At 37.1% G+C, this 7,594-nt stretch overlaps 1 long non-coding RNA gene across 1 annotated transcript in view; it reads left to right on the forward strand.

Annotated features, from left to right (window-relative positions):
• The window catches only part of LOC122553975, a 30,627-nt gene extending 25,573 nt beyond the window's left edge, over positions 1 to 5,054 (forward strand). Inside the window, exons 2-3 of the long non-coding RNA XR_006312886.1 lie at positions 843 to 922; positions 3,239 to 5,054. This is a non-coding gene — a long non-coding RNA (uncharacterized LOC122553975). The remainder of the gene's footprint in view (positions 1 to 842; positions 923 to 3,238) is intronic.
• The last annotated feature ends 2,540 nt before the right edge of the window (positions 5,055 to 7,594 follow it).

Genomic DNA, 7,594 nt, shown 5'->3' on the forward strand with positions numbered 1-7,594 from the left:
CGATGATGTGAAGGGCGGAAGTGATGTCATGTGTGATGCATGAGGAATTGTGAGGGGTGGAAGTGGTTGTGGGAGTGGCCATGATGGGGGTGGAAGTGACAGATTTACCCCCTCAAAATGGAATCATCTATTTTGATGGTGAGGAAAATTAAACTTATTTGCCTTTAGACCAGTTTATTCAGTTTGCAGTTTTCAAGAGATTATAAATAAAGATATTAAACCTAATGTATTTGATCCCAACTTTAATTATCCTACATTTTAAAAATATAATTACACGCCTAATATTCTGAGACTCTGTGGAGTGTTGCTAACCTATTTTTCAGGTTATATGCTTCAGTCATGGCTCACCTGTCCCCATATTGAGGTGGATCTGATATTTTAAAACTTTTGTTACTGTATCCAGCTGATTCTCATTTAGCTATTCTTTTTAAAAAAACCTTGTTAATAGACATTTCAGCTATTCATCCTGTGAAATATTAAGATTAAAGTTGAAGTTAGGTTTTAATATTAATATGGAGATAGGTTCTGTGAAATTCAGAATCCTTTTATTTGATTCTCACTTTTTGATATATCTCTACATGTATCTATAAAACAACAATTAATCAAAGATTCAACCAGATTTATGTTTTTGTCACTGTTCCATAGAGAATCATGTTTGCTACATCAAATGACTAAAGAATGTTTAATGAGCCCTGTCAACCTGCCTTAGAGGAGTTACCTTCATTTGTCACTGTAATCTTGATCGTTGACAGTCCTACTATTTATGGATAATGTCTACTTAACATCACTGGTTTCTGCCATGGGTCTTCATGTTACTGAATAAGCCACATCTTGACCTGCAGGTCTTTGATGATATGGTCCAGGATGTCCTACAAGGCATTGAGATCCAGACTGACACTAGAGGAAGTTAATTTTTCATGAGGTAAATATGGACTGTTAGGTGGATTATAAATAACACTGGCTTAAAGTTGCTTGAACTCAGTTCATATTTTGCTTCATAGCTTCCAGATGCAAAGGCAGTAACACCATCATGAAGCAATGGCAGCACTATGGTGAGGTTTCCTGGACATCCAGATCTTTGGACATAATCCACAGAGCCTCATGATTTTCTGAATCAAAAGACTGGATGAGGTCAATGAATGAAAGGAAGCATTCTTGTGTTGTTCTCGACATCTTTCTCAGATTCATCTAGCATTAAGTTCCCTCTGAAATTCCTAAAGGCACAATTTCTGACTATGAGAATTTCCTCAACCTTAGAAAATAGGTGAATCAGAATTTTCTCCACTGTGCATGTGAGAAAAATGCATTAATAGTTTCCACAGTGTGATTTATCTTCTTTCTTGAAGATGGTTACTATTGTTACATGTCTGAAGTCAGAAGGAACTCTTTCCTCTCCCAAATCCATAGATGAGTTCATGGAGTCTTAATGTGAGCAAAAGTCCTCAAGATTTGAAGATCTTAGCTGAAACACCATCAGGTGATACGCCTTGTTATCTTTGTATCAATTTAGTTGATTGTTGCAGCTTTCTTTTTAGCTGACAGTCATTCACATGGAGTGGTGGAGCTTAGCTTGGAGGGTATCAGCTGCCTCTTTGTGTTCACAGTTAAGGAGTTGTCCAAAATGTTCTTACCAACATTGGTAAATGATAATGTCAACCAGAAGAAGAGACACATGATCCTGTCAGTAAAGATGATTTTACCCACTTAACCTAACTGAGGATGGCCCTGATGGCCTCAAAAACAATTTGCATGTCATGATGGTTAGCATACTGTTAAATATTTCTGTTTTTCGGTACCACCACATTAATTTATCTTTCTAAATTATCTTTGGGCATCAGTGTTGTACTTGTGCAATGCTGCCTTCTTAAAGTAGAACCTAGGGTTGTCCTACCAGTTAATGAAAACTTCTTGTTTTTGATCCAGGAGGTCACATGTTTCTACATTATGTTTGTGAAAACAGTCCTGGTGATGAGGATTCTCAAACATTGTGGTCTGTACAGAGGAGCCTGCTGCATTTGACTTCTTTTAATCCCATTGTTCTGGAATTAAGCCAGATGTGTGACAATATTCCACATCGAACATGAGCTGTTGTAGAAACGGAAAGAACTGCAGATGCGGTCAATCAGAAACACAGACAGAATTTGCTGGGAAAACTCAGCAGGTCTGGCAGCATCTGTGGAGAGAAATCAGAGATAATGTCTCAGGTCCAGTGACTCTTCCTCAGAACCCCTCTGAGGAATGGTCACTGGACTAGAAATGTTAACTTTGATTTCTCTCCACATATGTTGCCAGAACTGCTGAGCTTTTCCAGCAATTTCTGTTTTTATGTATGAGTTGCTGTAGGGCTGGGTTATGGATTTTCTTCATCATGGATTTTTGGACCTTGCAATGCCTTGGTATTAAGTGTATTTTCATTATAATTGAACAAGTTGTTGACCTAAGCTGCATGTAACTGATCCCTGATTGAATCTTGTTTTTCCCAATTATTTCATTTTTAACACTGGATTCAAGGGCAAATCTGGAATTAAATTCTCTCAGGAGGAGGGTCTTTTCTTCTTTTGGAATGGCAATGAGGACTTCATCAAGGTCAGAATAGGGTTAGTCTCTGTAGTACTATCCCCATAATAATCTTTGTCTATTCAAAATAATTGTCCATAAAACATATTGGGCCTAGCTAATAAAAATCAGATGTGTTTCCAGGACATACTGTACTTTGTAAATGCTTAACAAATCAGGCTTTAATGTAAATTGTAGTGCATGGAACCATGAGTAAGTAGTGCCACAGACCAAAGTTAAAACTGTGACATGAGCTTTGAACAGAATACACTTAAAAGCTGTTATGAGGCACATGGGCATAGTTAGAATATATTTAATTAAAGACCACGTGAAATGGAACAAAGTATTTTAACTGGGAAACATTAATCATGCTAAAGATAGATAGAGGATAAAAGCATAAAACTGGAACTTTATGTGATCTTTTTTGCTAATGAAGACTAGTTAGGAACAGTGCCTACTCCAGAGATATGTCTTTATGCACACTGCAATAAATGCCTGCCTTGCTACCAGTGTCAGAAGTGTTTGAACTAATAAAACAAACTGTAAACTTTAGCTCATCCAACATACAACAAGTCTCACTGGTCCCATTGGCTCATTGCATCTCAATACTTCCAATTTAAAATTCTTATGTCCTCATGTAAATCATTTCCTAACTTATTTCTTCCTCCATTATATCTTGCAGATCTACACGTCCCTTGAACTTTCTGTTTCTCTGACTCTGTGAAATCCTCCCTGAGATTATTACAAATTTCACAAAGAAACAATTGATCTAAAATTGATGAACTTGTGTAATAAATATCTTCTAAACTTGACAATACCTGTTCCAGTGAAGTATATTTGTAATCATGCAAAGTGTCTAAAAAAACTGCTATTGTTACATTGATAACTAGCTTTTGCTAGTATGAAGTTCCATTCCATCAATGTTTATTTTCTGCTGTAAAACATTGTTTTAAAATATTTTGTTAGATTTTCATTTTTCTCTCTTTTATTTCTCACTTTAAATCATTTTGTTTCGTTGTTGAGATTCTGCAGTGTGCATCAACAATTTTTCAATATGATTAGTTACGGAGATGCATGCTTGTTCAAATAGGTCCCATGTGTGCTGAAATGGCTTCCCTACTACCGTAGCTGCAGTAGAAAATCACAAAACATCTGTAGGAAGGTGCAGGCATAATGAATGACTGATGTCATTTGTTTGCCAATCACACCAAATTCTGGCACAGCAAAACATCAGATCTCTACCCTTGAAGTCATTGTTAAACGTTTGAGTTCTGAAATTTAGGAAAGATGTGAAATGTATTCCTGTCAGAATGATCATCATCCAAATGGTCCACCTTCTCATGTAATGGGCATTAACTTGACATCACAGACTCTGGAGCTTGCATAGATTTATTTATGTGTTTCAAGCCCTAAAAGAAAAGGTCCTCAGTAGCATGACACATTACAGAAATCCTTAACGTGGATGAAATGGATGAAAAAACGCAGGAATGTTGCATCTACCTGAAAAAGGAATAGAATTTTTAGGTAGGATCCACAGCACTGATGATGTTCAGATACAATATCCAATGGGCCAATTAATTTTCAAAACAATCAAATTGACCTTTGCATTCTTATCTGAGTCCTAATGTGGGGTTTATCTCATTGTTACATCCTAGGAAAGCATTGTATTGAATTCCATTGTCAAATAGAATCATGGTGTCTTTAAAGAATGGAAACATAAAAGCCAAGGCAAGTTCACTAATGATGTATAGACATTCGGAAGCACTTAAGGATGCAGTGAAGACATCATTGTTCAATGCACAAATGACTAGTGAAGAAATATATATTGAATGCTGGATGATATTTTATCAAAATAAAGTGCTACATGTAACCTCTGTTATTTCAAAGAAAGTCACAATGTCACGAAAATAAACCATACCAAGCATACTGCTTCCCAGTGAATGATTAAGCTATACTGAATGGACTGCCTATTTTTTTGTCCAGAGAAAGCTTTTATGAATAACATCAAATATGTCTACATCATCAATCTTTTTCTTCTCAAAGCACAGAGTCTAAATAGTAAAATACGGATGGTCTTTCAGCGTGTTGTTTAATCTATGAGATATAAATATGTAATGCCTTACTCAAATCTGAATACAGTAATGTCCCTATTTCATAACTGTATTACCTCATAACTTTGTCAACACGTCAATGTTGTGCTCATCTGCCACAGATTTCAGTGATAATAATTTTATGTTCAATTTATTGTTTTATTTAATAAATATGGAAGGCCATGAACAAAACTGATGTATAGCTTACGGCACTGCATTCAAATCTGTAATATTGTTCACCAGTCACTTGTGTAGAATCCCTGATCTATGCATAAAATATTCTGAGTGATTTATGTTTTCAGTGTTCAGCAATGCTTAGTATTGTCAGTCCAGCACATGTCAGACTGGTTTTGGTCATTAACAAGCTCTTGCAATAGATTTTAATTTGCATTAATTATTTTGTGTTTGGCTCATTTATAACAGGAGCAAATAAATGAGTAAAATGGTTAGGTTTTCAATTAGTAATCTGTGAAATCCCCAATTTATCAGTTAAGTTGTACACATAAGTACGGTACAAAGATGGAGAAATTCATTCTAATGGACAGCACAGACCTAATCTGATTTTCTTAGGGCCATTGTTGTGTGCTATTCAAGTAGAAGGCAAAGAGCTTTCTGAAACCTCGCCCAGGGAACTGAGGCAAGTCTGCAAAATGCCATTAGAATTGGTACCACACAAATTGTCCCCCTAACACCCTAACACTTTAGTCTTTTGTCCAATATTTCACATGGAGCATAGAATTTATCTTAGTGAACAAGGTTTTCTTTCTACCAACCACTGCTCAATGTCAAACAAAGTCAGATGGACAGCAAAGTTCACATCTTTAACATTCCAGTTAAATCCAGCCAGGCTTTTGAGGGTTGAACATCTGGCTCAAGTGAAAGGAAAATAATCAGACTGACATGAATGCATTTTCAGTTTTATCGTTTAGATGAAAGCGTGTAGCCACTGCCTCCGAGTCAATGACAGTGATCCTTATGATACCATCTTGACCAGGATATTAGGTTGAGCAGTATGAGACTCCACCTGTTTCAGGAACAGGAAGCTACCTGTAATAATGTAAATGTAAAATCTGTTTCATATATAGGATCATGATTCCAATTGTGAAGAAAAATTCATTAAGTTTGCACTGCACACATTTAGCACCAAGTTGCCCTTAAAGGGAACTCGGAAGGTCACTTAGAAAATGGACAAACTTTGCTTTTAATTAAAAATTTTGAAATGGCCATGCTGAGCAGGAAATATCTCCTGAATCCACAAAAATGCTGCAGTCACCTGCTTGCCATTGCGATATCCTTGCTCTGGTTACCACTTCCCTCATCCTCCCCATTGTCTGACTGCAAATGGATCATAAGCTTTAGAACTGATTGATTCCCACACTCTCAAACCATCAAGGAGCTTTATTAATGAATAATTAGCCAGAAGCATGTGCCTCAAAGTGCTTGAGGCCTCGGCACAATAATGAATGTTTGGTGGATGTGTCCCACTCAACATTTTCTGACTTGTATTCTTCAATGTTTAAAATGTTTTCTTTAATGAACAGTCTTTTATCTTGTTTTTGATCACCATGTATAATGGTATTACCATGACAACCTTCTGTAATCTGGAGGAGCATTGTAGAATCTCACATGCATTACTATGCCAAAATTCCTGGAAATGGAAAGTTGCAAGAATTCATGTGCAAAGCACCTGATCTGAAATTAAATGCAAGTAACCTTTAACAGACACATTAGAGAGGGCAAATATGGAGCTGATTGAGGGTAACAGCTGCCACCACTTGATGTAAATGTTGTATATAGCATTTGAGTTTTTTTAAATCGAAAATATATTCTAACAAATTTAATGAAGTATTCTTTGCAATGTATTGAATTGGTAAAAACAATTGTGTTAAAAACAACCCTGATGAGACGATGGGGTTGCCGTTCTCAGCAAGCTATGCAATTTCTATTGCGTTTCCCACATGATTTAGAATAAGGATGCACCTTTCAAAGTGAAGCTGCAATCAATGTCGGAGACTTTATTAAAGAACTTGGAAGGTCTATCTGACAGCAAACAGGAGGTGAAGGACTGCAGCCCTACGTAACCAATAGAAATGGGGGTATGAATACCAATCTCATTTCAAAATGCTGGCAGGAGCATTTTCAGGGGCATTGTCAAGCAGGCTTGGGCTAAAAGGGTTTGTGCCAACTGTTTGAAGAAATGTCAGTGCTCCTAAATGTCCTGCCCTCCTCTCAATGACAAGCTCCCAGTGAGCAGGGATACATGGATTGCAATTCACCTGATAAATTTCAACAAGGTGTGATGACAATGAGCAATACCTGACAAAAGCTCCAAACCAAAACCAGAGCCATAGCTAAAAGGCCATAATCACTAAAATCCACAGAATAAACCAATGTCTCCTCTGCTGATATAATTCACATAGATAGCCTCAATTATTCATCAAAACTACAAGTCCAGTGTGATCATTATCACTTAACAAAACATTTTTTAAAAATTAACAGAATAAATGTAAAAGGATGTCATAAAAATTACAATTATTTGTAGCTGGTTTTAGATTATATTAGATTACTTACAGTGTGGAAACAGGCCCTTCAGCCCAACAAGTCCACACCTACACTCCGAAGACCAACCCACCCAGACCCATTCCCCTACATTTATCGCTTCACCTACGGGCAATTTAGCATGGCCAATTCACCTAACCTGCACATTTTTGGGCTGTGGGAGGAAACCAGAGCACCTGTAGGAAACCCACGCAGACACGGGGAGAAAGTGCAAACTCCACACAGACAGTTGCCTGAGGCGCGAATTGAACCCAGGTGTCTGGCGCTGTGAGGCAGCAGTGCTAACCACTGTGCCACCGTGCTGCCCATAATAATAAATACTAATTAAAGATCATTTATTGATGTGTAGAAACTCCAAATGGACTCTTAGAAAAGTAGCTGATGGAGGT

The sequence above is a fragment of the Chiloscyllium plagiosum genome, chromosome 10, assembly GCF_004010195.1.
Source record: "Chiloscyllium plagiosum isolate BGI_BamShark_2017 chromosome 10, ASM401019v2, whole genome shotgun sequence".
NCBI lineage: Eukaryota > Metazoa > Chordata > Chondrichthyes > Orectolobiformes > Hemiscylliidae > Chiloscyllium > Chiloscyllium plagiosum.